Here is a 27,587-nt window from a genome sequence, read left to right as displayed (position 1 = left end):
CTGCTGTTCAGCCCTTGCAGCGATTCAGCCTACTTCTAGGCAATTCCATGGGGCCCTGCAGGCTCACACACTCACAGCTACACGGGAGGTGAATAAAGGCCGGAGAGGAAGCCAGACAGGATTTGCTTCTTTTGCTTGCACCACAATGCAGTGCTGAAAGAGGAGGAATCTACATAAAAACGCCTTCCTGGCAACGCCCAAATGCCCTGCTGCCATGCAGATAAACACTGGCAGCGGCAGCAAGTGCATGCCCACAGCCACCCCTTGTTCCTTCACACCTTGTATCAGCTGTAATCCAGTCCAGTCCAGTGCTGCCTGCTGAGCAGCACTGACCAACACTGCCTGGGCCCAGGCTTTTATCTCTGAGGCCCCATTATGATGTCAGAAAGCTGGCTCTGGAATCCTGAGGGCTCCACTATGACACGTGCAAAGTTCCGTCTGAACTTTATATAAGACGGTGAGGCTCAGTCAGTCACTCAGTGTTGCCTGAGAGGGCAACACTGCAACAGCCGGCCGCCAGGCTGTCTTTTTTTTGCACAGCTAGTTGCCTCCAGGAGGCCACAAGAGGGAGACAAGGGACTGCAAAATGGAAAATAGGCATCCACCAACTTTACAGACAACTTCTCCTTGCTCCTACAACCTCCATCCTTGCACAGTTTGTTATTCTTCTAGGTAACATAGTAACAAATCCAAATTGCTGCTCTCTTTGTAGGCAAGCAAGGCTTTGTTGCAACTGCAATTCTTACTTCTTCTTGAAATGTAGGGACGACAGTACATTCCATCACATCCATCTAGTGTACACAGGTAGGTCCATTGTGGCGGGCAGGCGAGCGGGCGGGCTGCTTTATTGGCTGTTTGCTGTTCCCCTACTCCACTCCACTATTTGACTGTTGTGCTGCATCAATCAATCAATCAATCAATCAATCAATCAATCAATCAATCAATCAATCAATCAATCAATCAGTGGCTGGCTCAGGTGCAGCTCTTTAACTTACCTAAAAGGGAGGGCGGAGAGAAGACAAGGAAGGTGAATGAGGTGTTCCAATGTGAAATGCCGGAAACACAGAAACACAGACGACACACAACAAGAGGTGGCAATCTATTCATTAATTGCATTTAATCAATGAGCTCATTATCACTCATGCATTGTCCAACAGGTGTTGAAATAATGGGATTAAAAGGGGAGATCCCTTCAGAAAGACAGAAACAATAGCAAAGACAAAAAACACTTTTGGAATCTGCTTTTAGTCAACACATAAGGAAAGGGTGCACCGGTCCTGGAAATACTGCAATACCAGGTCAATGCGTGGAGTGGACAGAGCAAGCTCTATTTCCATCTCCCTGTTCTAAAAATCCATTTAATATATGGTCCCCAGATAGGGGATGTATCAGATATTAAACTGATAAGAACAGATACTACACTTGATCTTAGCCAAAAGGCCGAGAAGCGATAACCCGAACGGGCCGCGCGTTGCCCGAGCCTGCCCGATACTGCTGTTCAGCCCTTGCAGCGATTCAGCCTACTTCTAGGCAATTCCATGGGGCCCTGCAGGCTCACACACTCACAGCTACACGGGAGGTGAATAAAGGCCGGAGAGGAAGCCAGACAGGATTTGCTTCTTTTGCTTGCACCACAATGCAGTGCTGAAAGAGGAGGAATCTACATAAAAACGCCTTCCTGGCAACGCCCAAATGCCCTGCTGCCATGCAGATAAACACTGGCAGCGGCAGCAAGTGCATGCCCACAGCCACCCCTTGTTCCTTCACACCTTGTATCAGCTGTAATCCAGTCCAGTCCAGTGCTGCCTGCTGAGCAGCACTGACCAACACTGCCTGGGCCCAGGCTTTTATCTCTGAGGCCCCATTATGATGTCAGAAAGCTGGCTCTGGAATCCTGAGGGCTCCACTATGACACGTGCAAAGTTCCGTCTGAACTTTATATAAGACGGTGAGGCTCAGTCAGTCACTCAGTGTTGCCTGAGAGGGCAACACTGCAACAGCCGGGGCTGTCTTTTTTTTGCACAGCTAGTTGCCTCCAGGAGGCCACAAGAGGGAGACAAGGGACTGCAAAATGGAAAATAGGCATCCACCAACTTTACAGACAACTTCTCCTTGCTCCTACAACCTCCATCCTTGCACAGTTTGTTATTCTTCTAGGTAACATAGTAACAAATCCAAATTGCTGCTCTCTTTGTAGGCAAGCAAGGCTTTGTTGCAACTGCAATTCTTACTTCTTCTTGAAATGTAGGGACGACAGTACATTCCATCACATCCATCTAGTGTACACAGCTAGGTCCATTGTGGCGGGCAGGCGAGCGGGCGGGCTGCTTTATTGGCTGTTTGCTGTTCCCCTACTCCACTCCACTATTTGACTGTTGTGCTGCATCAATCAATCAATCAATCAATCAATCAATCAATCAATCAATCAATCAATCAATCAATCAGTGGCTGGCTCAGGTGCAGCTCTTTAACTTACTAAAAGGGAGGGCGGAGAGAAGACAAGGAAGGTGAATGAGGTGTTCCAATGTGAAATGCCGGAAACACAGAAACACAGACGACACACAACAAGAGGTGGCAATCTATTCATTAATTGCATTTAATCAATGAGCTCATTATCACTCATGCATTGTCCAACAGGTGTTGAAATAATGGGATTAAAAGGGGAGATCCCTTCAGAAAGACAGAAACAATAGCAAAGACAAAAAACACTTTTGGAATCTGCTTTTAGTCAACACATAAGGAAAGGGTGCACCGGTCCTGGAAATACTGCAATACCAGGTCAATGCGTGGAGTGGACAGAGCAAGCTCTATTTCCATCTCCCTGTTCTAAAAATCCATTTAATATATGGTCCCCAGATAGGGGACGTATCAGATATTAAACTGATAAGAACAGATACTACACTTGATCTTAGCCAAAAGGCCGAGAAGCGATAACCCGAACGGGCCGCGCGTTGCCCGAGCCTGCCCGATACTGCTGTTCAGCCCTTGCAGCGATTCAGCCTACTTCTAGGCAATTCCATGGGGCCCTGCAGGCTCACACACTCACAGCTACACGGGAGGTGAATAAAGGCCGGAGAGGAAGCCAGACAGGATTTGCTTCTTTTGCTTGCACCACAATGCAGTGCTGAAAGAGGAGGAATCTACATAAAAACGCCTTCCTGGCAACGCCCAAATGCCCTGCTGCCATGCAGATAAACACTGGCAGCGGCAGCAAGTGCATGCCCACAGCCACCCCTTGTTCCTTCACACCTTGTATCAGCTGTAATCCAGTCCAGTCCAGTGCTGCCTGCTGAGCAGCACTGACCAACACTGCCTGGGCCCAGGCTTTTATCTCTGAGGCCCCATTATGATGTCAGAAAGCTGGCTCTGGAATCCTGAGGGCTCCACTATGACACGTGCAAAGTTCCGTCTGAACTTTATATAAGACGGTGAGGCTCAGTCAGTCACTCAGTGTTGCCTGAGAGGGCAACACTGCAACAGCCGGCCGCCAGGCTGTCTTTTTTTTGCACAGCTAGTTGCCTCCAGGAGGCCACAAGAGGGAGACAAGGGACTGCAAAATGGAAAATAGGCATCCACCAACTTTACAGACAACTTCTCCTTGCTCCTACAACCTCCATCCTTGCACAGTTTGTTATTCTTCTAGGTAACATAGTAACAAATCCAAATTGCTGCTCTCTTTGTAGGCAAGCAAGGCTTTGTTGCAACTGCAATTCTTACTTCTTCTTGAAATGTAGGGACGACAGTACATTCCATCACATCCATCTAGTGTACACAGGTAGGTCCATTGTGGCGGGCAGGCGAGCGGGCGGGCTGCTTTATTGGCTGTTTGCTGTTCCCCTACTCCACTCCACTATTTGACTGTTGTGCTGCAATCAATCAATCAATCAATCAATCAATCAATCAATCAATCAATCAGTGGCTGGCTCAGGTGCAGCTCTTTAACTTACCTAAAAGGGAGGGCGGAGAGAAGACAAGGAAGGTGAATGAGGTGTTCCAATGTGAAATGCCGGAAACACAGAAACACAGACGACACACAACAAGAGGTGGCAATCTATTCATTAATTGCATTTAATCAATGAGCTCATTATCACTCATGCATTGTCCAACAGGTGTTGAAATAATGGGATTAAAAGGGGAGATCCCTTCAGAAAGACAGAAACAATAGCAAAGACAAAAAACACTTTTGGAATCTGCTTTTAGTCAACACATAAGGAAAGGGTGCACCGGTCCTGGAAATACTGCAATACCAGGTCAATGCGTGGAGTGGACAGAGCAAGCTCTATTTCCATCTCCCTGTTCTAAAAATCCATTTAATATATGGTCCCCAGATAGGGGACGTATCAGATATTAAACTGATAAGAACAGATACTACACTTGATCTTAGCCAAAAGGCCGAGAAGCGATAACCCGAACGGGCCGCGCGTTGCCCGAGCCTGCCCGATACTGCTGTTCAGCCCTTGCAGCGATTCAGCCTACTTCTAGGCAATTCCATGGGGCCCTGCAGGCTCACACACTCACAGCTACACGGGAGGTGAATAAAGGCCGGAGAGGAAGCCAGACAGGATTTGCTTCTTTTGCTTGCACCACAATGCAGTGCTGAAAGAGGAGGAATCTACATAAAAACGCCTTCCTGGCAACGCCCAAATGCCCTGCTGCCATGCAGATAAACACTGGCAGCGGCAGCAAGTGCATGCCCACAGCCACCCCTTGTTCCTTCACACCTTGTATCAGCTGTAATCCAGTCCAGTCCAGTGCTGCCTGCTGAGCAGCACTGACCAACACTGCCTGGGCCCAGGCTTTTATCTCTGAGGCCCCATTATGATGTCAGAAAGCTGGCTCTGGAATCCTGAGGGCTCCACTATGACACGTGCAAAGTTCCGTTTGAACTTTATATAAGACGGTGAGGCTCAGTCAGTCACTCAGTGTTGCCTGAGAGGGCAACACTGCAACAGCCGGCCGCCAGGCTGTCTTTTTTTTGCACAGCTAGTTGCCTCCAGGAGGCCACAAGAGGGAGACAAGGGACTGCAAAATGGAAAATAGGCATCCACCAACTTTACAGACAACTTCTCCTTGCTCCTACAACCTCCATCCTTGCACAGTTTGTTATTCTTCTAGGTAACATAGTAACAAATCCAAATTGCTGCTCTCTTTGTAGGCAAGCAAGGCTTTGTTGCAACTGCAATTCTTACTTCTTCTTGAAATGTAGGGACGACAGTACATTCCATCACATCCATCTAGTGTACACAGGTAGGTCCATTGTGGCGGGCAGGCGAGCGGGCAGGCTGCTTTATTGGCTGTTTGCTGTTCCCCTACTCCACTCCACTATTTGACTGTTGTGCTGCATCAATCAATCAATCAATCAATCAATCAATCAATCAATCAGTGGCTGGCTCAGGTGCAGCTCTTTAACTTACCTAAAAGGGAGGGCGGAGAGAAGACAAGGAAGGTGAATGAGGTGTTCCAATGTGAAATGCCGGAAACACAGAAACACAGACGACACACAACAAGAGGTGGCAATCTATTCATTAATTGCATTTAATCAATGAGCTCATTATCACTCATGCATTGTCCAACAGGTGTTGAAATAATGGGATTAAAAGGGGAGATCCCTTCAGAAAGACAGAAACAATAGCAAAGACAAAAAACACTTTTGGAATCTGCTTTTAGTCAACACATAAGGAAAGGGTGCACCGGTCCTGGAAATACTGCAATACCAGGTCAATGCGTGGAGTGGACAGAGCAAGCTCTATTTCCATCTCCCTGTTCTAAAAATCCATTTAATATATGGTCCCCAGATAGGGGACGTATCAGATATTAAACTGATAAGAACAGATACTACACTTGATCTTAGCCAAAAGGCCGAGAAGCGATAACCCGAACGGGCCGCGCGTTGCCCGAGCCTGCCCGATACTGCTGTTCAGCCCTTGCAGCGATTCAGCCTACTTCTAGGCAATTCCATGGGGCCCTGCAGGCTCACACACTCACAGCTACACGGGAGGTGAATAAAGGCCGGAGAGGAAGCCAGACAGGATTTGCTTCTTTTGCTTGCACCACAATGCAGTGCTGAAAGAGGAGGAATCTACATAAAAACGCCTTCCTGGCAACGCCCAAATGCCCTGCTGCCATGCAGATAAACACTGGCAGCGGCAGCAAGTGCATGCCCACAGCCACCCCTTGTTCCTTCACACCTTGTATCAGCTGTAATCCAGTCCAGTCCAGTGCTGCCTGCTGAGCAGCACTGACCAACACTGCCTGGGCCCAGGCTTTTATCTCTGAGGCCCCATTATGATGTCAGAAAGCTGGCTCTGGAATCCTGAGGGCTCCACTATGACACGTGCAAAGTTCCGTCTGAACTTTATATAAGACGGTGAGGCTCAGTCAGTCACTCAGTGTTGCCTGAGAGGGCAACACTGCAACAGCCGGCCGCCAGGCTGTCTTTTTTTTGCACAGCTAGTTGCCTCCAGGAGGCCACAAGAGGGAGACAAGGGACTGCAAAATGGAAAATAGGCATCCACCAACTTTACAGACAACTTCTCCTTGCTCCTACAACCTCCATCCTTGCACAGTTTGTTATTCTTCTAGGTAACATAGTAACAAATCCAAATTGCTGCTCTCTTTGTAGGCAAGCAAGGCTTTGTTGCAACTGCAATTCTTACTTCTTCTTGAAATGTAGGGACGACAGTACATTCCATCACATCCATCTAGTGTACACAGGTAGGTCCATTGTGGCGGGCAGGCGAGCGGGCGGGCTGCTTTATTGGCTGTTTGCTGTTCCCCTACTCCACTCCACTATTTGACTGTTGTGCTGCATCAATCAATCAATCAATCAATCAATCAATCAATCAATCAATCAATCAATCAATCAATCAATCAATCAATCAATCAGTGGCTGGCTCAGGTGCAGCTCTTTAACTTACCTAAAAGGGAGGGCGGAGAGAAGACAAGGAAGGTGAATGAGGTGTTCCAATGTGAAATGCCGGAAACACAGAAACACAGACGACACACAACAAGAGGTGGCAATCTATTCATTAATTGCATTTAATCAATGAGCTCATTATCACTCATGCATTGTCCAACAGGTGTTGAAATAATGGGATTAAAAGGGGAGATCCCTTCAGAAAGACAGAAACAATAGCAAAGACAAAAAACACTTTTGGAATCTGCTTTTAGTCAACACATAAGGAAAGGGTGCACCGGTCCTGGAAATACTGCAATACCAGGTCAATGCGTGGAGTGGACAGAGCAAGCTCTATTTCCATCTCCCTGTTCTAAAAATCCATTTAATATATGGTCCCCAGATAGGGGACGTATCAGATATTAAACTGATAAGAACAGATACTACACTTGATCTTAGCCAAAAGGCCGAGAAGCGATAACCCGAACGGGCCGCGCGTTGCCCGAGCCTGCCCGATACTGCTGTTCAGCCCTTGCAGCGATTCAGCCTACTTCTAGGCAATTCCATGGGGCCCTGCAGGCTCACACACTCACAGCTACACGGGAGGTGAATAAAGGCTGGAGAGGAAGCCAGACAGGATTTGCTTCTTTTGCTTGCACCACAATGCAGTGCTGAAAGAGGAGGAATCTACATAAAAACGCCTTCCTGGCAACGCCCAAATGCCCTGCTGCCATGCAGATAAACACTGGCAGCGGCAGCAAGTGCATGCCCACAGCCACCCCTTGTTCCTTCACACCTTGTATCAGCTGTAATCCAGTCCAGTCCAGTGCTGCCTGCTGAGCAGCACTGACCAACACTGCCTGGGCCCAGGCTTTTATCTCTGAGGCCCCATTATGATGTCAGAAAGCTGGCTCTGGAATCCTGAGGGCTCCACTATGACACGTGCAAAGTTCCGTCTGAACTTTATATAAGACGGTGAGGCTCAGTCAGTCACTCAGTGTTGCCTGAGAGGGCAACACTGCAACAGCCGGCCGCCAGGCTGTCTTTTTTTTGCACAGCTAGTTGCCTCCAGGAGGCCACAAGAGGGAGACAAGGGACTGCAAAATGGAAAATAGGCATCCACCAACTTTACAGACAACTTCTCCTTGCTCCTACAACCTCCATCCTTGCACAGTTTGTTATTCTTCTAGGTAACATAGTAACAAATCCAAATTGCTGCTCTCTTTGTAGGCAAGCAAGGCTTTGTTGCAACTGCAATTCTTACTTCTTCTTGAAATGTAGGGACGACAGTACATTCCATCACATCCATCTAGTGTACACAGGTAGGTCCATTGTGGCGGGCAGGCGAGCGGGCGGGCTGCTTTATTGGCTGTTTGCTGTTCCCCTACTCCACTCCACTATTTGACTGTTGTGCTGCATCAATCAATCAATCAATCAATCAATCAATCAATCAATCAATCAATCAGTGGCTGGCTCAGGTGCAGCTCTTTAACTTACCTAAAAGGGAGGGCGGAGAGAAGACAAGGAAGGTGAATGAGGTGTTCCAATGTGAAATGCCGGAAACACAGAAACACAGACGACACACAACAAGAGGTGGCAATCTATTCATTAATTGCATTTAATCAATGAGCTCATTATCACTCATGCATTGTCCAACAGGTGTTGAAATAATGGGATTAAAAGGGGAGATCCCTTCAGAAAGACAGAAACAATAGCAAAGACAAAAAACACTTTTGGAATCTGCTTTTAGTCAACACATAAGGAAAGGGTGCACCGGTCCTGGAAATACTGCAATACCAGGTCAATGCGTGGAGTGGACAGAGCAAGCTCTATTTCCATCTCCCTGTTCTAAAAATCCATTTAATATATGGTCCCCAGATAGGGGACGTATCAGATATTAAACTGATAAGAACAGATACTACACTTGATCTTAGCCAAAAGGCCGAGAAGCGATAACCCGAACGGGCCGCGCGTTGCCCGAGCCTGCCCGATACTGCTGTTCAGCCCTTGCAGCGATTCAGCCTACTTCTAGGCAATTCCATGGGGCCCTGCAGGCTCACACACTCACAGCTACACGGGAGGTGAATAAAGGCCGGAGAGGAAGCCAGACAGGATTTGCTTCTTTTGCTTGCACCACAATGCAGTGCTGAAAGAGGAGGAATCTACATAAAAACGCCTTCCTGGCAACGCCCAAATGCCCTGCTGCCATGCAGATAAACACTGGCAGCGGCAGCAAGTGCATGCCCACAGCCACCCCTTGTTCCTTCACACCTTGTATCAGCTGTAATCCAGTCCAGTCCAGTGCTGCCTGCTGAGCAGCACTGACCAACACTGCCTGGGCCCAGGCTTTTATCTCTGAGGCCCCATTATGATGTCAGAAAGCTGGCTCTGGAATCCTGAGGGCTCCACTATGACACGTGCAAAGTTCCGTCTGAACTTTATATAAGACGGTGAGGCTCAGTCAGTCACTCAGTGTTGCCTGAGAGGGCAACACTGCAACAGCCGGCCGCCAGGCTGTCTTTTTTTTGCACAGCTAGTTGCCTCCAGGAGGCCACAAGAGGGAGACAAGGGACTGCAAAATGGAAAATAGGCATCCACCAACTTTACAGACAACTTCTCCTTGCTCCTACAACCTCCATCCTTGCACAGTTTGTTATTCTTCTAGGTAACATAGTAACAAATACAAATTGCTGCTCTCTTTGTAGGCAAGCAAGGCTTTGTTGCAACTGCAATTCTTACTTCTTCTTGAAATGTAGGGACGACAGTACATTCCATCACATCCATCTAGTGTACACAGGTAGGTCCATTGTGGCGGGCAGGCGAGCGGGCGGGCTGCTTTATTGGCTGTTTGCTGTTCCCCTACTCCACTCCACTATTTGACTGTTGTGCTGCATCAATCAATCAATCAATCAATCAATCAATCAATCAATCAATCAATCAATCAATCAGTGGCTGGCTCAGGTACAGCTCTTTAACTTACCTAAAAGGGAGGGCGGAGAGAAGACAAGGAAGGTGAATGAGGTGTTCCAATGTGAAATGCCGGAAACACAGAAACACAGACGACACACAACAAGAGGTGGCAATCTATTCATTAATTGCATTTAATCAATGAGCTCATTATCACTCATGCATTGTCCAACAGGTGTTGAAATAATGGGATTAAAAGGGGAGATCCCTTCAGAAAGACAGAAACAATAGCAAAGACAAAAAACACTTTTGGAATCTGCTTTTAGTCAACACATAAGGAAAGGGTGCACCGGTCCTGGAAATACTGCAATACCAGGTCAATGCGTGGAGTGGACAGAGCAAGCTCTATTTCCATCTCCCTGTTCTAAAAATCCATTTAATATATGGTCCCCAGATAGGGGACGTATCAGATATTAAACTGATAAGAACAGATACTACACTTGATCTTAGCCAAAAGGCCGAGAAGCGATAACCCGAACGGGCCGCGCGTTGCCCGAGCCTGCCCGATACTGCTGTTCAGCCCTTGCAGCGATTCAGCCTACTTCTAGGCAATTCCATGGGGCCCTGCAGGCTCACACACTCACAGCTACACGGGAGGTGAATAAAGGCCGGAGAGGAAGCCAGACAGGATTTGCTTCTTTTGCTTGCACCACAATGCAGTGCTGAAAGAGGAGGAATCTACATAAAAACGCCTTCCTGGCAACGCCCAAATGCCCTGCTGCCATGCAGATAAACACTGGCAGCGGCAGCAAGCGCATGCCCACAGCCACCCCTTGTTCCTTCACACCTTGTATCAGCTGTAATCCAGTCCAGTCCAGTGCTGCCTGCTGAGCAGCACTGACCAACACTGCCTGGGCCCAGGCTTTTATCTCTGAGGCCCCATTATGATGTCAGAAAGCTGGCTCTGGAATCCTGAGGGCTCCACTATGACACGTGCAAAGTTCCGTCTGAACTTTATATAAGACGGTGAGGCTCAGTCAGTCACTCAGTGTTGCCTGAGAGGGCAACACTGCAACAGCCGGCCGCCAGGCTGTCTTTTTTTTGCACAGCTAGTTGCCTCCAGGAGGCCACAAGAGGGAGACAAGGGACTGCAAAATGGAAAATAGGCATCCACCAACTTTACAGACAACTTCTCCTTGCTCCTACAACCTCCATCCTTGCACAGTTTGTTATTCTTCTAGGTAACATAGTAACAAATCCAAATTGCTGCTCTCTTTGTAGGCAAGCAAGGCTTTGTTGCAACTGCAATTCTTACTTCTTCTTGAAATGTAGGGACGACAGTACATTCCATCACATCCATCTAGTGTACACAGGTAGGTCCATTGTGGCGGGCAGGCGAGCGGGCGGGCTGCTTTATTGGCTGTTTGCTGTTCCCCTACTCCACTCCACTATTTGACTGTTGTGCTGCATCAATCAATCAATCAATCAATCAATCAATCAATCAATCAATCAATCAATCAATCAGTGGCTGGCTCAGGTGCAGCTCTTTAACTTACCTAAAAGGGAGGGCGGAGAGAAGACAAGGAAGGTGAATGAGGTGTTCCAATGTGAAATGCCGGAAACACAGAAACACAGACGACACACAACAAGAGGTGGCAATCTATTCATTAATTGCATTTAATCAATGAGCTCATTATCACTCATGCATTGTCCAACAGGTGTTGAAATAATGGGATTAAAAGGGGAGATCCCTTCAGAAAGACAGAAACAATAGCAAAGACAAAAAACACTTTTGGAATCTGCTTTTAGTCAACACATAAGGAAAGGGTGCACCGGTCCTGGAAATACTGCAATACCAGGTCAATGCGTGGAGTGGACAGAGCAAGCTCTATTTCCATCTCCCTGTTCTAAAAATCCATTTAATATATGGTCCCCAGATAGGGGACGTATCAGATATTAAACTGATAAGAACAGATACTACACTTGATCTTAGCCAAAAGGCCGAGAAGCGATAACCCGAACGGGCCGCGCGTTGCCCGAGCCTGCCCGATACTGCTGTTCAGCCCTTGCAGCGATTCAGCCTACTTCTAGGCAATTCCATGGGGCCCTGCAGGCTCACACACTCACAGCTACACGGGAGGTGAATAAAGGCCGGAGAGGAAGCCAGACAGGATTTGCTTCTTTTGCTTGCACCACAATGCAGTGCTGAAAGAGGAGGAATCTACATAAAAACGCCTTCCTGGCAACGCCCAAATGCCCTGCTGCCATGCAGATAAACACTGGCAGCGGCAGCAAGTGCATGCCCACAGCCACCCCTTGTTCCTTCACACCTTGTATCAGCTGTAATCCAGTCCAGTCCAGTGCTGCCTGCTGAGCAGCACTGACCAACACTGCCTGGGCCCAGGCTTTTATCTCTGAGGCCCCATTATGATGTCAGAAAGCTGGCTCTGGAATCCTGAGGGCTCCACTATGACACGTGCAAAGTTCCGTCTGAACTTTATATAAGACGGTGAGGCTCAGTCAGTCACTCAGTGTTGCCTGAGAGGGCAACACTGCAACAGCCGGCCGCCAGGCTGTCTTTTTTTTGCACAGCTAGTTGCCTCCAGGAGGCCACAAGAGGGAGACAAGGGACTAAAAAATGGAAAATAGGCATCCACCAACTTTACAGACAACTTCTCCTTGCTCCTACAACCTCCATCCTTGCACAGTTTGTTATTCTTCTAGGTAACATAGTAACAAATCCAAATTGCTGCTCTCTTTGTAGGCAAGCAAGGCTTTGTTGCAACTGCAATTCTTACTTCTTCTTGAAATGTAGGGACGACAGTACATTCCATCACATCCATCTAGTGTACACAGGTAGGTCCATTGTGGCGGGCAGGCGAGCGGGCGGGCTGTTTTATTGGCTGTTTGCTGTTCCCCTACTCCACTCCACTATTTGACTGTTGTGCTGCATCAATCAATCAATCAATCAATCAATCAATCAATCAATCAATCAATCAGTGGCTGGCTCAGGTGCAGCTCTTTAACTTACCTAAAAGGGAGGGCGGAGAGAAGACAAGGAAGGTGAATGAGGTGTTCCAATGTGAAATGCCGGAAACACAGAAACACAGACGACACACAACAAGAGGTGGCAATCTATTCATTAATTGCATTTAATCAATGAGCTCATTATCACTCATGCATTGTCCAACAGGTGTTGAAATAATGGGATTAAAAGGGGAGATCCCTTCAGAAAGACAGAAACAATAGCAAAGACAAAAAACACTTTTGGAATCTGCTTTTAGTCAACACATAAGGAAAGGGTGCACCGGTCCTGGAAATACTGCAATACCAGGTCAATGCGTGGAGTGGACAGAGCAAGCTCTATTTCCATCTCCCTGTTCTAAAAATCCATTTAATATATGGTCCCCAGATAGGGGACGTATCAGATATTAAACTGATAAGAACAGATACTACACTTGATCTTAGCCAAAAGGCCGAGAAGCGATAACCCGAACGGGCCGCGCGTTGCCCGAGCCTGCCCGATACTGCTGTTCAGCCCTTGCAGCGATTCAGCCTACTTCTAGGCAATTCCATGGGGCCCTGCAGGCTCACACACTCACAGCTACACGGGAGGTGAATAAAGGCCGGAGAGGAAGCCAGACAGGATTTGCTTCTTTTGCTTGCACCACAATGCAGTGCTGAAAGAGGAGGAATCTACATAAAAACGCCTTCCTGGCAACGCCCAAATGCCCTGCTGCCATGCAGATAAACACTGGCAGCGGCAGCAAGTGCATGCCCACAGCCACCCCTTGTTCCTTCACACCTTGTATCAGCTGTAATCCAGTCCAGTCCAGTGCTGCCTGCTGAGCAGCACTGACCAACACTGCCTGGGCCCAGGCTTTTATCTCTGAGGCCCCATTATGATGTCAGAAAGCTGGCTCTGGAATCCTGAGGGCTCCACTATGACACGTGCAAAGTTCCGTCTGAACTTTATATAAGACGGTGAGGCTCAGTCAGTCACTCAGTGTTGCCTGAGAGGGCAACACTGCAACAGCCGGCCGCCAGGCTGTCTTTTTTTTGCACAGCTAGTTGCCTCCAGGAGGCCACAAGAGGGAGACAAGGGACTGCAAAATGGAAAATAGGCATCCACCAACTTTACAGACAACTTCTCCTTGCTCCTACAACCTCCATCCTTGCACAGTTTGTTATTCTTCTAGGTAACATAGTAACAAATCCAAATTGCTGCTCTCTTTGTAGGCAAGCAAGGCTTTGTTGCAACTGCAATTCTTACTTCTTCTTGAAATGTAGGGACGACAGTACATTCCATCACATCCATCTAGTGTACACAGGTAGGTCCATTGTGGCGGGCAGGCGAGCGGGCGGGCTGCTTTATTGGCTGTTTGCTGTTCCCCTACTCCACTCCACTATTTGACTGTTGTGCTGCATCAATCAATCAATCAATCCATCAATCAATCAATCAATCAATCAGTGGCTGGCTCAGGTGCAGCTCTTTAACTTACCTAAAAGGGAGGGCGGAGAGAAGACAAGGAAGGTGAATGAGGTGTTCCAATGTGAAATGCCGGAAACACAGAAACACAGACGACACACAACAAGAGGTGGCAATCTATTCATTAATTGCATTTAATCAATGAGCTCATTATCACTCATGCATTGTCCAACAGGTGTTGAAATAATGGGATTAAAAGGGGAGATCCCTTCAGAAAGACAGAAACAATAGCAAAGACAAAAAACACTTTTGGAATCTGCTTTTAGTCAACACATAAGGAAAGGGTGCACCGGTCCTGGAAATACTGCAATACCAGGTCAATGCGTGGAGTGGACAGAGCAAGCTCTATTTCCATCTCCCTGTTCTAAAAATCCATTTAATATATGGTCCCCAGATAGGGGACGTATCAGATATTAAACTGATAAGAACAGATACTACACTTGATCTTAGCCAAAAGGCCGAGAAGCGATAACCCGAACGGGCCGCGCGTTGCCCGAGCCTGCCCGATACTGCTGTTCAGCCCTTGCAGCGATTCAGCCTACTTCTAGGCAATTCCATGGGGCCCTGCAGGCTCACACACTCACAGCTACACGGGAGGTGAATAAAGGCCGGAGAGGAAGCCAGACAGGATTTGCTTCTTTTGCTTGCACCACAATGCAGTGCTGAAAGAGGAGGAATCTACATAAAAACGCCTTCCTGGCAACGCCCAAATGCCCTGCTGCCATGCAGATAAACACTGGCAGCGGCAGCAAGTGCATGCCCACAGCCACCCCTTGTTCCTTCACACCTTGTATCAGCTGTAATCCAGTCCAGTCCAGTGCTGCCTGCTGAGCAGCACTGACCAACACTGCCTGGGCCCAGGCTTTTATCTCTGAGGCCCCATTATGATGTCAGAAAGCTGGCTCTGGAATCCTGAGGGCTCCACTATGACACGTGCAAAGTTCCGTCTGAACTTTATATAAGACGGTGAGGCTCAGTCAGTCACTCAGTGTTGCCTGAGAGGGCAACACTGCAACAGCCGGCCGCCAGGCTGTCTTTTTTTTGCACAGCTAGTTGCCTCCAGGAGGCCACAAGAGGGAGACAAGGGACTGCAAAATGGAAAATAGGCATCCACCAACTTTACAGACAACTTCTCCTTGCTCCTACAACCTCCATCCTTGCACAGTTTGTTATTCTTCTAGGTAACATAGTAACAAATCCAAATTGCTGCTCTCTTTGTAGGCAAGCAAGGCTTTGTTGCAACTGCAATTCTTACTTCTTCTTGAAATGTAGGGACGACAGTACATTCCATCACATCCATCTAGTGTACACAGGTAGGTCCATTGTGGCGGGCAGGCGAGCGGGCGGGCTGCTTTATTGGCTGTTTGCTGTTCCCCTACTCCACTCCACTATTTGACTGTTGTGCTGCATCAATCAATCAATCAATCAATCAATCAATCAATCAATCAATCAATCAATCAGTGGCTGGCTCAGGTGCAGCTCTTTAACTTACCTAAAAGGGAGGGCGGAGAGAAGACAAGGAAGGTGAATGAGGTGTTCCAATGTGAAATGCCGGAAACACAGAAACACAGACGACACACAACAAGAGGTGGCAATCTATTCATTAATTGCATTTAATCAATGAGCTCATTATCACTCATGCATTGTCCAACAGGTGTTGAAATAATGGGATTAAAAGGGGAGATCCCTTCAGAAAGACAGAAACAATAGCAAAGACAAAAAACACTTTTGGAATCTGCTTTTAGTCAACACATAAGGAAAGGGTGCACCGGTCCTGGAAATACTGCAATACCAGGTCAATGCGTGGAGTGGACAGAGCAAGCTCTATTTCCATCTCCCTGTTCTAAAAATCCATTTAATATATGGTCCCCGGATAGGGGACGTATCAGATATTAAACTGATAAGAACAGATACTACACTTGATCTTAGCCAAAAGGCCGAGAAGCGATAACCCGAACGGGCCGCGCGTTGCCCGAGCCTGCCCGATACTGCTGTTCAGCCCTTGCAGCGATTCAGCCTACTTCTAGGCAATTCCATGGGGCCCTGCAGGCTCACACACTCACAGCTACACGGGAGGTGAATAAAGGCCGAAGAGGAAGCCAGACAGGATTTGCTTCTTTTGCTTGCACCACAATGCAGTGCTGAAAGAGGAGGAATCTACATAAAAACGCCTTCCTGGCAACGCCCAAATGCCCTGCTGCCATGCAGATAAACACTGGCAGCGGCAGCAAGTGCATGCCCACAGCCACCCCTTGTTCCTTCACACCTTGTATCAGCTGTAATCCAGTCCAGTCCAGTGCTGCCTGCTGAGCAGCACTGACCAACACTGCCTGGGCCCAGGCTTTTATCTCTGAGGCCCCATTATGATGTCAGAAAGCTGGCTCTGGAATCCTGAGGGCTCCACTATGACACGTGCAACGTTCCGTCTGAACTTTATATAAGACGGTGAGGCTCAGTCAGTCACTCAGTGTTGCCTGAGAGGGCAACACTGCAACAGCCGGCCGCCAGGCTGTCTTTTTTTTGCACAGCTAGTTGCCTCCAGGAGGCCACAAGAGGGAGACAAGGGACTGCAAAATGGAAAATAGGCATCCACCAACTTTACAGACAACTTCTCCTTGCTCCTACAACCTCCATCCTTGCACAGTTTGTTATTCTTCTAGGTAACATAGTAACAAATCCAAATTGCTGCTCTCTTTGTAGGCAAGCAAGGCTTTGTTGCAACTGCAATTCTTACTTCTTCTTGAAATGTAGGGACGACAGTACATTCCATCACATCCATCTAGTGTACACAGGTAGGTCCATTGTGGCGGGCAGGCGAGCGGGCGGGCTGCTTTATTGGCTGTTTGCTGTTCCCCTACTCCACTCCACTATTTGACTGTTGTGCTGCATCAATCAATCAATCAATCAATCAATCAATCAATCAATCAATCAATCAATCAATCAATCAATCAGTGGCTGGCTCAGGTGCAGCTCTTTAACTTACCTAAAAGGGAGGGCGGAGAGAAGACAAGGAAGGTGAATGAGGTGTTCCAATGTGAAATGCCGGAAACACAGAAACACAGACGACACACAACAAGAGGTGGCAATCTATTCATTAATTGCATTTAATCAATGAGCTCATTATCACTCATGCATTGTCCAACAGGTGTTGAAATAATGGGATTAAAAGGGGAGATCCCTTCAGAAAGACAGAAACAATAGCAAAGACAAAAAACACTTTTGGAATCTGCTTTTAGTCAACACATAAGGAAAGGGTGCACCGGTCCTGGAAATACTGCAATACCAGGTCAATGCGTGGAGTGGACAGAGCAAGCTCTATTTCCATCTCCCTGTTCTAAAAATCCATTTAATATATGGTCCCCGGATAGGGGACGTATCAGATATTAAACTGATAAGAACAGATACTACACTTGATCTTAGCCAAAAGGCCGAGAAGCGATAACCCGAACGGGCCGCGCGTTGCCCGAGCCTGCCCGATACTGCTGTTCAGCCCTTGCAGCGATTCAGCCTACTTCTAGGCAATTCCATGGGGCCCTGCAGGCTCACACACTCACAGCTACACGGGAGGTGAATAAAGGCCGGAGAGGAAGCCAGACAGGATTTGCTTCTTTTGCTTGCACCACAATGCAGTGCTGAAAGAGGAGGAATCTACATAAAAACGCCTTCCTGGCAACGCCCAAATGCCCTGCTGCCATGCAGATAAACACTGGCAGCGGCAGCAAGTGCATGCCCACAGCCACCCCTTGTTCCTTCACACCTTGTATCAGCTGTAATCCAGTCCAGTCCAGTGCTGCCTGCTGAGCAGCACTGACCAACACTGCCTGGGCCCAGGCTTTTATCTCTGAGGCCCCATTATGATGTCAGAAAGCTGGCTCTGGAATCCTGAGGGCTCCACTATGACACGTGCAAAGTTCCGTCTGAACTTTATATAAGACGGTGAGGCTCAGTCAGTCACTCAGTGTTGCCTGAGAGGGCAACACTGCAACAGCCGGCCGCCAGGCTGTCTTTTTTTTGCACAGCTAGTTGCCTCCAGGAGGCCACAAGAGGGAGACAAGGGACTGCAAAATGGAAAATAGGCATCCACCAACTTTACAGACAACTTCTCCTTGCTCCTACAACCTCCATCCTTGCACAGTTTGTTATTCTTCTAGGTAACATAGTAACAAATCCAAATTGCTGCTCTCTTTGTAGGCAATCAAGGCTTTGTTGCAACTGCAATTCTTACTTCTTCTTGAAATGTAGGGACGACAGTACATTCCATCACATCCATCTAGTGTACACAGGTAGGTCCATTGTGGCGGGCAGGCGAGCGGGCGGGCTGCTTTATTGGCTGTTTGCTGTTCCCCTACTCCACTCCACTATTTGACTGTTGTGCTGCATCAATCAATCAATCAATCAATCAATCAATCAATCAATCAGTGGCTGGCTCAGGTGCAGCTCTTTAACTTACCTAAAAGGGAGGGCGGAGAGAAGACAAGGAAGGTGAATGAGGTGTTCCAATGTGAAATGCCGGAAACACAGAAACACAGACGACACACAACAAGAGGTGGCAATCTATTCATTAATTGCATTTAATCAATGAGCTCATTATCACTCATGCATTGTCCAACAGGTGTTGAAATAATGGGATTAAAAGGGGAGATCCCTTCAGAAAGACAGAAACAATAGCAAAGACAAAAAACACTTTTGGAATCTGCTTTTAGTCAACACATAAGGAAAGGGTGCACCGGTCCTGGAAATACTGCAATACCAGGTCAATGCGTGGAGTGGACAGAGCAAGCTCTATTTCCATCTCCCTGTTCTAAAAATCCATTTAATATATGGTCCCCAGATAGGGGACGTATCAGATATTAAACTGATAAGAACAGATACTACACTTGATCTTAGCCAAAAGGCCGAGAAGCGATAACCCGAACGGGCCGCGCGTTGCCCGAGCCTGCCCGATACTGCTGTTCAGCCCTTGCAGCGATTCAGCCTACTTCTAGGCAATTCCATGGGGCCCTGCAGGCTCACACACTCACAGCTACACGGGAGGTGAATAAAGGCCGGAGAGGAAGCCAGACAGGATTTGCTTCTTTTGCTTGCACCACAATGCAGTGCTGAAAGAGGAGGAATCTACATAAAAACGCCTTCCTGGCAACGCCCAAATGCCCTGCTGCCATGCAGATAAACACTGGCAGCGGCAGCAAGTGCATGCCCACAGCCACCCCTTGTTCCTTCACACCTTGTATCAGCTGTAATCCAGTCCAGTCCAGTGCTGCCTGCTGAGCAGCACTGACCAACACTGCCTGGGCCCAGGCTTTTATCTCTGAGGCCCCATTATGATGTCAGAAAGCTGGCTCTGGAATCCTGAGGGCTCCACTATGACACGTGCAAAGTTCCGTCTGAACTTTATATAAGACGGTGAGGCTCAGTCAGTCACTCAGTGTTGCCTGAGAGGGCAACACTGCAACAGCCGGCCGCCAGGCTGTCTTTTTTTTGCACAGCTAGTTGCCTCCAGGAGGCCACAAGAGGGAGACAAGGGACTGCAAAATGGAAAATAGGCATCCACCAACTTTACAGACAACTTCTCCTTGCTCCTACAACCTCCATCCTTGCACAGTTTGTTATTCTTCTAGGTAACATAGTAACAAATCCAAATTGCTGCTCTCTTTGTAGGCAAGCAAGGCTTTGTTGCAACTGCAATTCTTACTTCTTCTTGAAATGTAGGGACGACAGTACATTCCATCACATCCATCTAGTGTACACAGGTAGGTCCATTGTGGCGGGCAGGCGAGCGGGCGGGCTGCTTTATTGGCTGTTTGCTGTTCCCCTACTCCACTCCACTATTTGACTGTTGTGCTGCATCAATCAATCAATCAATCAATCAATCAATCAATCAATCAATCAGTGGCTGGCTCAGGTGCAGCTCTTTAACTTACCTAAAAGGGAGGGCGGAGAGAAGACAAGGAAGGTGAATGAGGTGTTCCAATGTGAAATGCCGGAAACACAGAAACACAGACGACACACAACAAGAGGTGGCAATCTATTCATTAATTGCATTTAATCAATGAGCTCATTATCACTCATGCATTGTCCAACAGGTGTTGAAATAATGGGATTAAAAGGGGAGATCCCTTCAGAAAGACAGAAACAATAGCAAAGACAAAAAACACTTTTGGAATCTGCTTTTAGTCAACACATAAGGAAAGGGTGCACCGGTCCTGGAAATACTGCAATACCAGGTCAATGCGTGGAGTGGACAGAGCAAGCTCTATTTCCATCTCCCTGTTCTAAAAATCCATTTAATATATGGTCCCCAGATAGGGGACGTATCAGATATTAAACTGATAAGAACAGATACTACACTTGATCTTAGCCAAAAGGCCGAGAAGCGATAACCCGAACGGGCCGCGCGTTGCCCGAGCCTGCCCGATACTGCTGTTCAGCCCTTGCAGCGATTCAGCCTACTTCTAGGCAATTCCATGGGGCCCTGCAGGCTCACACACTCACAGCTACACGGGAGGTGAATAAAGGCCGGAGAGGAAGCCAGACAGGATTTGCTTCTTTTGCTTGCACCACAATGCAGTGCTGAAAGAGGAGGAATCTACATAAAAACGCCTTCCTGGCAACGCCCAAATGCCCTGCTGCCATGCAGATAAACACTGGCAGCGGCAGCAAGTGCATGCCCACAGCCACCCCTTGTTCCTTCACACCTTGTATCAGCTGTAATCCAGTCCAGTCCAGTGCTGCCTGCTGAGCAGCACTGACCAACACTGCCTGGGCCCAGGCTTTTATCTCTGAGGCCCCATTATGATGTCAGAAAGCTGGCTCTGGAATCCTGAGGGCTCCACTATGACACGTGCAAAGTTCCGTCTGAACTTTATATAAGACGGTGAGGCTCAGTCAGTCACTCAGTGTTGCCTGAGAGGGCAACACTGCAACAGCCGGCCGCCAGGCTGTCTTTTTTTTGCACAGCTAGTTGCCTCCAGGAGGCCACAAGAGGGAGACAAGGGACTGCAAAATGGAAAATAGGCATCCACCAACTTTACAGACAACTTCTCCTTGCTCCTACAACCTCCATCCTTGCACAGTTTGTTATTCTTCTAGGTAACATAGTAACAAATCCAAATTGCTGCTCTCTTTGTAGGCAATCAAGGCTTTGTTGCAACTGCAATTCTTACTTCTTCTTGAAATGTAGGGACGACAGTACATTCCATCACATCCATCTAGTGTACACAGGTAGGTCCATTGTGGCGGGCAGGCGAGCGGGCGGGCTGCTTTATTGGCTGTTTGCTGTTCCCCTACTCCACTCCACTATTTGACTGTTGTGCTGCATCAATCAATCAATCAATCAATCAATCAATCAATCAATCAATCAGTGGCTGGCTCAGGTGCAGCTCTTTAACTTACCTAAAAGGGAGGGCGGAGAGAAGACAAGGAAGGTGAATGAGGTGTTCCAATGTGAAATGCCGGAAACACAGAAACACAGACGACACACAACAAGAGGTGGCAATCTATTCATTAATTGCATTTAATCAATGAGCTCATTATCACTCATGCATTGTCCAACAGGTGTTGAAATAATGGGATTAAAAGGGGAGATCCCTTCAGAAAGACAGAAACAATAGCAAAGACAAAAAACACTTTTGGAATCTGCTTTTAGTCAACACATAAGGAAAGGGTGCACCGGTCCTGGAAATACTGCAATACCAGGTCAATGCGTGGAGTGGACAGAGCAAGCTCTATTTCCATCTCCCTGTTCTAAAAATCCATTTAATATATGGTCCCCAGATAGGGGACGTATCAGATATTAAACTGATAAGAACAGATACTACACTTGATCTTAGCCAAAAGGCCGAGAAGCGATAACCCGAACGGGCCGCGCGTTGCCCGAGCCTGCCCGATACTGCTGTTCAGCCCTTGCAGCGATTCAGCCTACTTCTAGGCAATTCCATGGGGCCCTGCAGGCTCACACACTCACAGCTACACGGGAGGTGAATAAAGGCCGGAGAGGAAGCCAGACAGGATTTGCTTCTTTTGCTTGCACCACAATGCAGTGCTGAAAGAGGAGGAATCTACATAAAAACGCCTTCCTGGCAACGCCCAAATGCCCTGCTGCCATGCAGATAAACACTGGCAGCGGCAGCAAGTGCATGCCCACAGCCACCCCTTGTTCCTTCACACCTTGTATCAGCTGTAATCCAGTCCAGTCCAGTGCTGCCTGCTGAGCAGCACTGACCAACACTGCCTGGGCCCAGGCTTTTATCTCTGAGGCCCCATTATGATGTCAGAAAGCTGGCTCTGGAATCCTGAGGGCTCCACTATGACACGTGCAAAGTTCCGTCTGAACTTTATATAAGACGGTGAGGCTCAGTCAGTCACTCAGTGTTGCCTGAGAGGGCAACACTGCAACAGCCGGCCGCCAGGCTGTCTTTTTTTTGCACAGCTAGTTGCCTCCAGGAGGCCACAAGAGGGAGACAAGGGACTGCAAAATGGAAAATAGGCATCCACCAACTTTACAGACAACTTCTCCTTGCTCCTACAACCTCCATCCTTGCACAGTTTGTTATTCTTCTAGGTAACATAGTAACAAATCCAAATTGCTGCTCTCTTTGTAGGCAAGCAAGGCTTTGTTGCAACTGCAATTCTTACTTCTTCTTGAAATGTAGGGACGACAGTACATTCCATCACATCCATCTAGTGTACACAGGTAGGTCCATTGTGGCGGGCAGGCGAGCGGGCGGGCTGCTTTATTGGCTGTTTGCTGTTCCCCTACTCCACTCCACTATTTGACTGTTGTGCTGCATCAATCAATCAATCAATCAATCAATCAATCAATCAATCAATCAATCAATCAATCAATCAATCAGTGGCTGGCTCAGGTGCAGCTCTTTAACTTACCTAAAAGGGAGGGCGGAGAGAAGACAAGGAAGGTGAATGAGGTGTTCCAATGTGAAATGCCGGAAACACAGAAACACAGACGACACACAACAAGAGGTGGCAATCTATTCATTAATTGCATTTAATCAATGAGCTCATTATCACTCATGCATTGTCCAACAGGTGTTGAAATAATGGGATTAAAAGGGGAGATCCCTTCAGAAAGACAGAAACAATAGCAAAGACAAAAAACACTTTTGGAATCTGCTTTTAGTCAACACATAAGGAAAGGGTGCACCGGTCCTGGAAATACTGCAATACCAGGTCAATGCGTGGAGTGGACAGAGCAAGCTCTATTTCCATCTCCCTGTTCTAAAAATCCATTTAATATATGGTCCCCAGATAGGGGACGTATCAGATATTAAACTGATAAGAACAGATACTACACTTGATCTTAGCCAAAAGGCCGAGAAGCGATAACCCGAACGGGCCGCGCGTTGCCCGAGCCTGCCCGATACTGCTGTTCAGCCCTTGCAGCGATTCAGCCTACTTCTAGGCAATTCCATGGGGCCCTGCAGGCTCACACACTCACAGCTACACGGGAGGTGAATAAAGGCCGGAGAGGAAGCCAGACAGGATTTGCTTCTTTTGCTTGCACCACAATGCAGTGCTGAAAGAGGAGGAATCTACATAAAAACGCCTTCCTGGCAACGCCCAAATGCCCTGCTGCCATGCAGATAAACACTGGCAGCGGCAGCAAGTGCATGCCCACAGCCACCCCTTGTTCCTTCACACCTTGTATCAGCTGTAATCCAGTCCAGTCCAGTGCTGCCTGCTGAGCAGCACTGACCAACACTGCCTGGGCCCAGGCTTTTATCTCTGAGGCCCCATTATGATGTCAGAAAGCTGGCTCTGGAATCCTGAGGGCTCCACTATGACACGTGCAAAGTTCCGTCTGAACTTTATATAAGACGGTGAGGCTCAGTCAGTCACTCAGTGTTGCCTGAGAGGGCAACACTGCAACAGCCGGCCGCCAGGCTGTCTTTTTTTTGCACAGCTAGTTGCCTCCAGGAGGCCACAAGAGGGAGACAAGGGACTGCAAAATGGAAAATAGGCATCCACCAACTTTACAGACAACTTCTCCTTGCTCCTACAACCTCCATCCTTGCACAGTTTGTTATTCTTCTAGGTAACATAGTAACAAATCCAAATTGCTGCTCTCTTTGTAGGCAAGCAAGGCTTTGTTGCAACTGCAATTCTTACTTCTTCTTGAAATGTAGGGACGACAGTACATTCCATCACATCCATCTAGTGTACACAGGTAGGTCCATTGTGGCGGGCAGGCGAGCGGGCGGGCTGCTTTATTGGCTGTTTGCTGTTCCCCTACTCCACTCCACTATTTGACTGTTGTGCTGCATCAATCAATCAATCAATCAATCAATCAATCAATCAATCAATCAATCAATCAATCAATCAGTGGCTGGCTCAGGTGCAGCTCTTTAACTTACCTAAAAGGGAGGGCGGAGAGAAGACAAGGAAGGTGAATGAGGTGTTCCAATGTGAAATGCCGGAAACACAGAAACACAGACGACACACAACAAGAGGTGGCAATCTATTCATTAATTGCATTTAATCAATGAGCTCATTATCACTCATGCATTGTCCAACAGGTGTTGAAATAATGGGATTAAAAGGGGAGATCCCTTCAGAAAGACAGAAACAATAGCAAAGACAAAAAACACTTTTGGAATCTGCTTTTAGTCAACACATAAGGAAAGGGTGCACCGGTCCTGGAAATACTGCAATACCAGGTCAATGCGTGGAGTGGACAGAGCAAGCTCTATTTCCATCTCCCTGTTCTAAAAATCCATTTAATATATGGTCCCCAGATAGGGGACGTATCAGATATTAAACTGATAAGAACAGATACTACACTTGATCTTAGCCAAAAGGCCGAGAAGCGATAACCCGAACGGGCCGCGCGTTGCCCGAGCCTGCCCGATACTGCTGTTCAGCCCTTGCAGCGATTCAGCCTACTTCTAGGCAATTCCATGGGGCCCTGCAGGCTCACACACTCACAGCTACACGGGAGGTGAATAAAGGCCGGAGAGGAAGCCAGACAGGATTTGCTTCTTTTGCTTGCACCACAATGCAGTGCTGAAAGAGGAGGAATCTACATAAAAACGCCTTCCTGGCAACGCCCAAATGCCCTGCTGCCATGCAGATAAACACTGGCAGCGGCAGCAAGTGCATGCCCACAGCCACCCCTTGTTCCTTCACACCTTGTATCAGCTGTAATCCAGTCCAGTCCAGTGCTGCCTGCTGAGCAGCACTGACCAACACTGCCTGGGCCCAGGCTTTTATCTCTGAGGCCCCATTATGATGTCAGAAAGCTGGCTCTGGAATCCTGAGGGCTCCACTATGACACGTGCAAAGTTCCGTCTGAACTTTATATAAGACGGTGAGGCTCAGTCAGTCACTCAGTGTTGCCTGAGAGGGCAACACTGCAACAGCCGGCCGCCAGGCTGTCTTTTTTTTGCACAGCTAGTTGCCTCCAGGAGGCCACAAGAGGGAGACAAGGGACTGCAAAATGGAAAATAGGCATCCACCAACTTTACAGACAACTTCTCCTTGCTCCTACAACCTCCATCCTTGCACAGTTTGTTATTCTTCTAGGTAACATAGTAACAAATCCAAATTGCTGCTCTCTTTGTAGGCAATCAAGGCTTTGTTGCAACTGCAATTCTTACTTCTTCTTGAAATGTAGGGACGACAGTACATTCCATCACATCCATCTAGTGTACACAGGTAGGTCCATTGTGGCGGGCAGGCGAGCGGGCGGGCTGCTTTATTGGCTGTTTGCTGTTCCCCTACTCCACTCCACTATTTGACTGTTGTGCTGCATCAATCAATCAATCAATCAATCAATCAATCAATCAATCAGTGGCTGGCTCAGGTGCAGCTCTTTAACTTACCTAAAAGGGAGGGCGGAGAGAAGACAAGGAAGGTGAATGAGGTGTTCCAATGTGAAATGCCGGAAACACAGAAACACAGACGACACACAACAAGAGGTGGCAATCTATTCATTAATTGCATTTAATCAATGAGCTCATTATCACTCATGCATTGTCCAACAGGTGTTGAAATAATGGGATTAAAAGGGGAGATCCCTTCAGAAAGACAGAAACAATAGCAAAGACAAAAAACACTTTTGGAATCTGCTTTTAGTCAACACATAAGGAAAGGGTGCACCGGTCCTGGAAATACTGCAATACCAGGTCAATGCGTGGAGTGGACAGAGCAAGCTCTATTTCCATCTCCCTGTTCTAAAAATCCATTTAATATATGGTCCCCAGATAGGGGACGTATCAGATATTAAACTGATAAGAACAGATACTACACTTGATCTTAGCCAAAAGGCCGAGAAGCGATAACCCGAACGGGCCGCGCGTTGCCCGAGCCTGCCCGATACTGCTGTTCAGCCCTTGCAGCGATTCAGCCTACTTCTAGGCAATTCCATGGGGCCCTGCAGGCTCACACACTCACAGCTACACGGGAGGTGAATAAAGGCCGGAGAGGAAGCCAGACAGGATTTGCTTCTTTTGCTTGCACCACAATGCAGTGCTGAAAGAGGAGGAATCTACATAAAAACGCCTTCCTGGCAACGCCCAAATGCCCTGCTGCCATGCAGATAAACACTGGCAGCGGCAGCAAGTGCATGCCCACAGCCACCCCTTGTTCCTTCACACCTTGTATCAGCTGTAATCCAGTCCAGTCCAGTGCTGCCTGCTGAGCAGCACTGACCAACACTGCCTGGGCCCAGGCTTTTATCTCTGAGGCCCCATTATGATGTCAGAAAGCTGGCTCTGGAATCCTGAGGGCTCCACTATGACACGTGCAAAGTTCCGTCTGAACTTTATATAAGACGGTGAGGCTCAGTCAGTCACTCAGTGTTGCCTGAGAGGGCAACACTGCAACAGCCGGCCGCCAGGCTGTCTTTTTTTTGCACAGCTAGTTGCCTCCAGGAGGCCACAAGAGGGAGACAAGGGACTGCAAAATGGAAAATAGGCATCCACCAACTTTACAGACAACTTCTCCTTGCTCCTACAACCTCCATCCTTGCACAGTTTGTTATTCTTCTAGGTAACATAGTAACAAATCCAAATTGCTGCTCTCTTTGTAGGCAAGCAAGGCTTTGTTGCAACTGCAATTCTTACTTCTTCTTGAAATGTAGGGACGACAGTACATTCCATCACATCCATCTAGTGTACACAGGTAGGTCCATTGTGGCGGGCAGGCGAGCGGGCGGGCTGCTTTATTGGCTGTTTGCTGTTCCCCTACTCCACTCCACTATTTGACTGTTGTGCTGCATCAATCAATCAATCAATCAATCAATCAATCAATCAATCAGTGGCTGGCTCAGGTGCAGCTCTT

At 47.8% G+C, this 27,587-nt stretch overlaps 18 non-coding genes across 18 annotated transcripts; all 18 read right to left on the bottom strand.

The window, feature by feature from the left end:
• Positions 1 to 1,261: 1,261 nt before the first annotated feature.
• LOC142687133 (U2 spliceosomal RNA) lies at positions 1,262 to 1,452 on the bottom strand. Its single transcript, XR_012856408.1, has one exon. It is a non-coding gene; the product is annotated as a U2 spliceosomal RNA (small nuclear RNA).
• Positions 1,453 to 2,741: 1,289 nt separating this feature from the next.
• Positions 2,742 to 2,932, bottom strand: LOC142686768 (U2 spliceosomal RNA). Its single transcript, XR_012856077.1, has one exon. It is a non-coding gene; the product is annotated as a U2 spliceosomal RNA (small nuclear RNA).
• A 1,281-nt stretch (positions 2,933 to 4,213) lies between these two features.
• Positions 4,214 to 4,404, bottom strand: LOC142686767 (U2 spliceosomal RNA). The gene has a single exon (XR_012856076.1). It is a non-coding gene; the product is annotated as a U2 spliceosomal RNA (small nuclear RNA).
• A 1,276-nt stretch (positions 4,405 to 5,680) lies between these two features.
• LOC142686766 (U2 spliceosomal RNA) lies at positions 5,681 to 5,871 on the bottom strand. Its single transcript, XR_012856075.1, has one exon. It is a non-coding gene; the product is annotated as a U2 spliceosomal RNA (small nuclear RNA).
• Positions 5,872 to 7,183: 1,312 nt separating this feature from the next.
• On the bottom strand, positions 7,184 to 7,374 carry LOC142686765 (U2 spliceosomal RNA). The gene has a single exon (XR_012856074.1). It is a non-coding gene; the product is annotated as a U2 spliceosomal RNA (small nuclear RNA).
• Positions 7,375 to 8,658: 1,284 nt separating this feature from the next.
• On the bottom strand, positions 8,659 to 8,849 carry LOC142686763 (U2 spliceosomal RNA). Its single transcript, XR_012856073.1, has one exon. It is a non-coding gene; the product is annotated as a U2 spliceosomal RNA (small nuclear RNA).
• A 1,292-nt stretch (positions 8,850 to 10,141) lies between these two features.
• Positions 10,142 to 10,332, bottom strand: LOC142686762 (U2 spliceosomal RNA). Its single transcript, XR_012856072.1, has one exon. It is a non-coding gene; the product is annotated as a U2 spliceosomal RNA (small nuclear RNA).
• A 1,292-nt stretch (positions 10,333 to 11,624) lies between these two features.
• LOC142686761 (U2 spliceosomal RNA) lies at positions 11,625 to 11,815 on the bottom strand. Its single transcript, XR_012856071.1, has one exon. It is a non-coding gene; the product is annotated as a U2 spliceosomal RNA (small nuclear RNA).
• Positions 11,816 to 13,099: 1,284 nt separating this feature from the next.
• LOC142686760 (U2 spliceosomal RNA) lies at positions 13,100 to 13,290 on the bottom strand. The gene has a single exon (XR_012856070.1). It is a non-coding gene; the product is annotated as a U2 spliceosomal RNA (small nuclear RNA).
• Positions 13,291 to 14,570: 1,280 nt separating this feature from the next.
• Positions 14,571 to 14,761, bottom strand: LOC142686759 (U2 spliceosomal RNA). The gene has a single exon (XR_012856069.1). It is a non-coding gene; the product is annotated as a U2 spliceosomal RNA (small nuclear RNA).
• Positions 14,762 to 16,049: 1,288 nt separating this feature from the next.
• LOC142687122 (U2 spliceosomal RNA) lies at positions 16,050 to 16,240 on the bottom strand. The gene has a single exon (XR_012856398.1). It is a non-coding gene; the product is annotated as a U2 spliceosomal RNA (small nuclear RNA).
• Positions 16,241 to 17,540: 1,300 nt separating this feature from the next.
• Positions 17,541 to 17,731, bottom strand: LOC142687121 (U2 spliceosomal RNA). Its single transcript, XR_012856397.1, has one exon. It is a non-coding gene; the product is annotated as a U2 spliceosomal RNA (small nuclear RNA).
• A 1,276-nt stretch (positions 17,732 to 19,007) lies between these two features.
• LOC142686758 (U2 spliceosomal RNA) lies at positions 19,008 to 19,198 on the bottom strand. The gene has a single exon (XR_012856068.1). It is a non-coding gene; the product is annotated as a U2 spliceosomal RNA (small nuclear RNA).
• Positions 19,199 to 20,478: 1,280 nt separating this feature from the next.
• On the bottom strand, positions 20,479 to 20,669 carry LOC142686756 (U2 spliceosomal RNA). The gene has a single exon (XR_012856066.1). It is a non-coding gene; the product is annotated as a U2 spliceosomal RNA (small nuclear RNA).
• Positions 20,670 to 21,949: 1,280 nt separating this feature from the next.
• LOC142686755 (U2 spliceosomal RNA) lies at positions 21,950 to 22,140 on the bottom strand. Its single transcript, XR_012856065.1, has one exon. It is a non-coding gene; the product is annotated as a U2 spliceosomal RNA (small nuclear RNA).
• A 1,300-nt stretch (positions 22,141 to 23,440) lies between these two features.
• Positions 23,441 to 23,631, bottom strand: LOC142686754 (U2 spliceosomal RNA). The gene has a single exon (XR_012856064.1). It is a non-coding gene; the product is annotated as a U2 spliceosomal RNA (small nuclear RNA).
• Positions 23,632 to 24,927: 1,296 nt separating this feature from the next.
• Positions 24,928 to 25,118, bottom strand: LOC142686752 (U2 spliceosomal RNA). The gene has a single exon (XR_012856063.1). It is a non-coding gene; the product is annotated as a U2 spliceosomal RNA (small nuclear RNA).
• Positions 25,119 to 26,394: 1,276 nt separating this feature from the next.
• LOC142686751 (U2 spliceosomal RNA) lies at positions 26,395 to 26,585 on the bottom strand. Its single transcript, XR_012856062.1, has one exon. It is a non-coding gene; the product is annotated as a U2 spliceosomal RNA (small nuclear RNA).
• Positions 26,586 to 27,587: the final 1,002 nt, after the last annotated feature.

This window comes from Rhinoderma darwinii, assembly GCF_050947455.1.
Source record: "Rhinoderma darwinii isolate aRhiDar2 chromosome 5 unlocalized genomic scaffold, aRhiDar2.hap1 SUPER_5_unloc_19, whole genome shotgun sequence".
NCBI classification, from domain to species: domain Eukaryota; kingdom Metazoa; phylum Chordata; class Amphibia; order Anura; family Rhinodermatidae; genus Rhinoderma; species Rhinoderma darwinii.
This window is presented reverse-complemented; position numbering and strand designations above follow the sequence as displayed.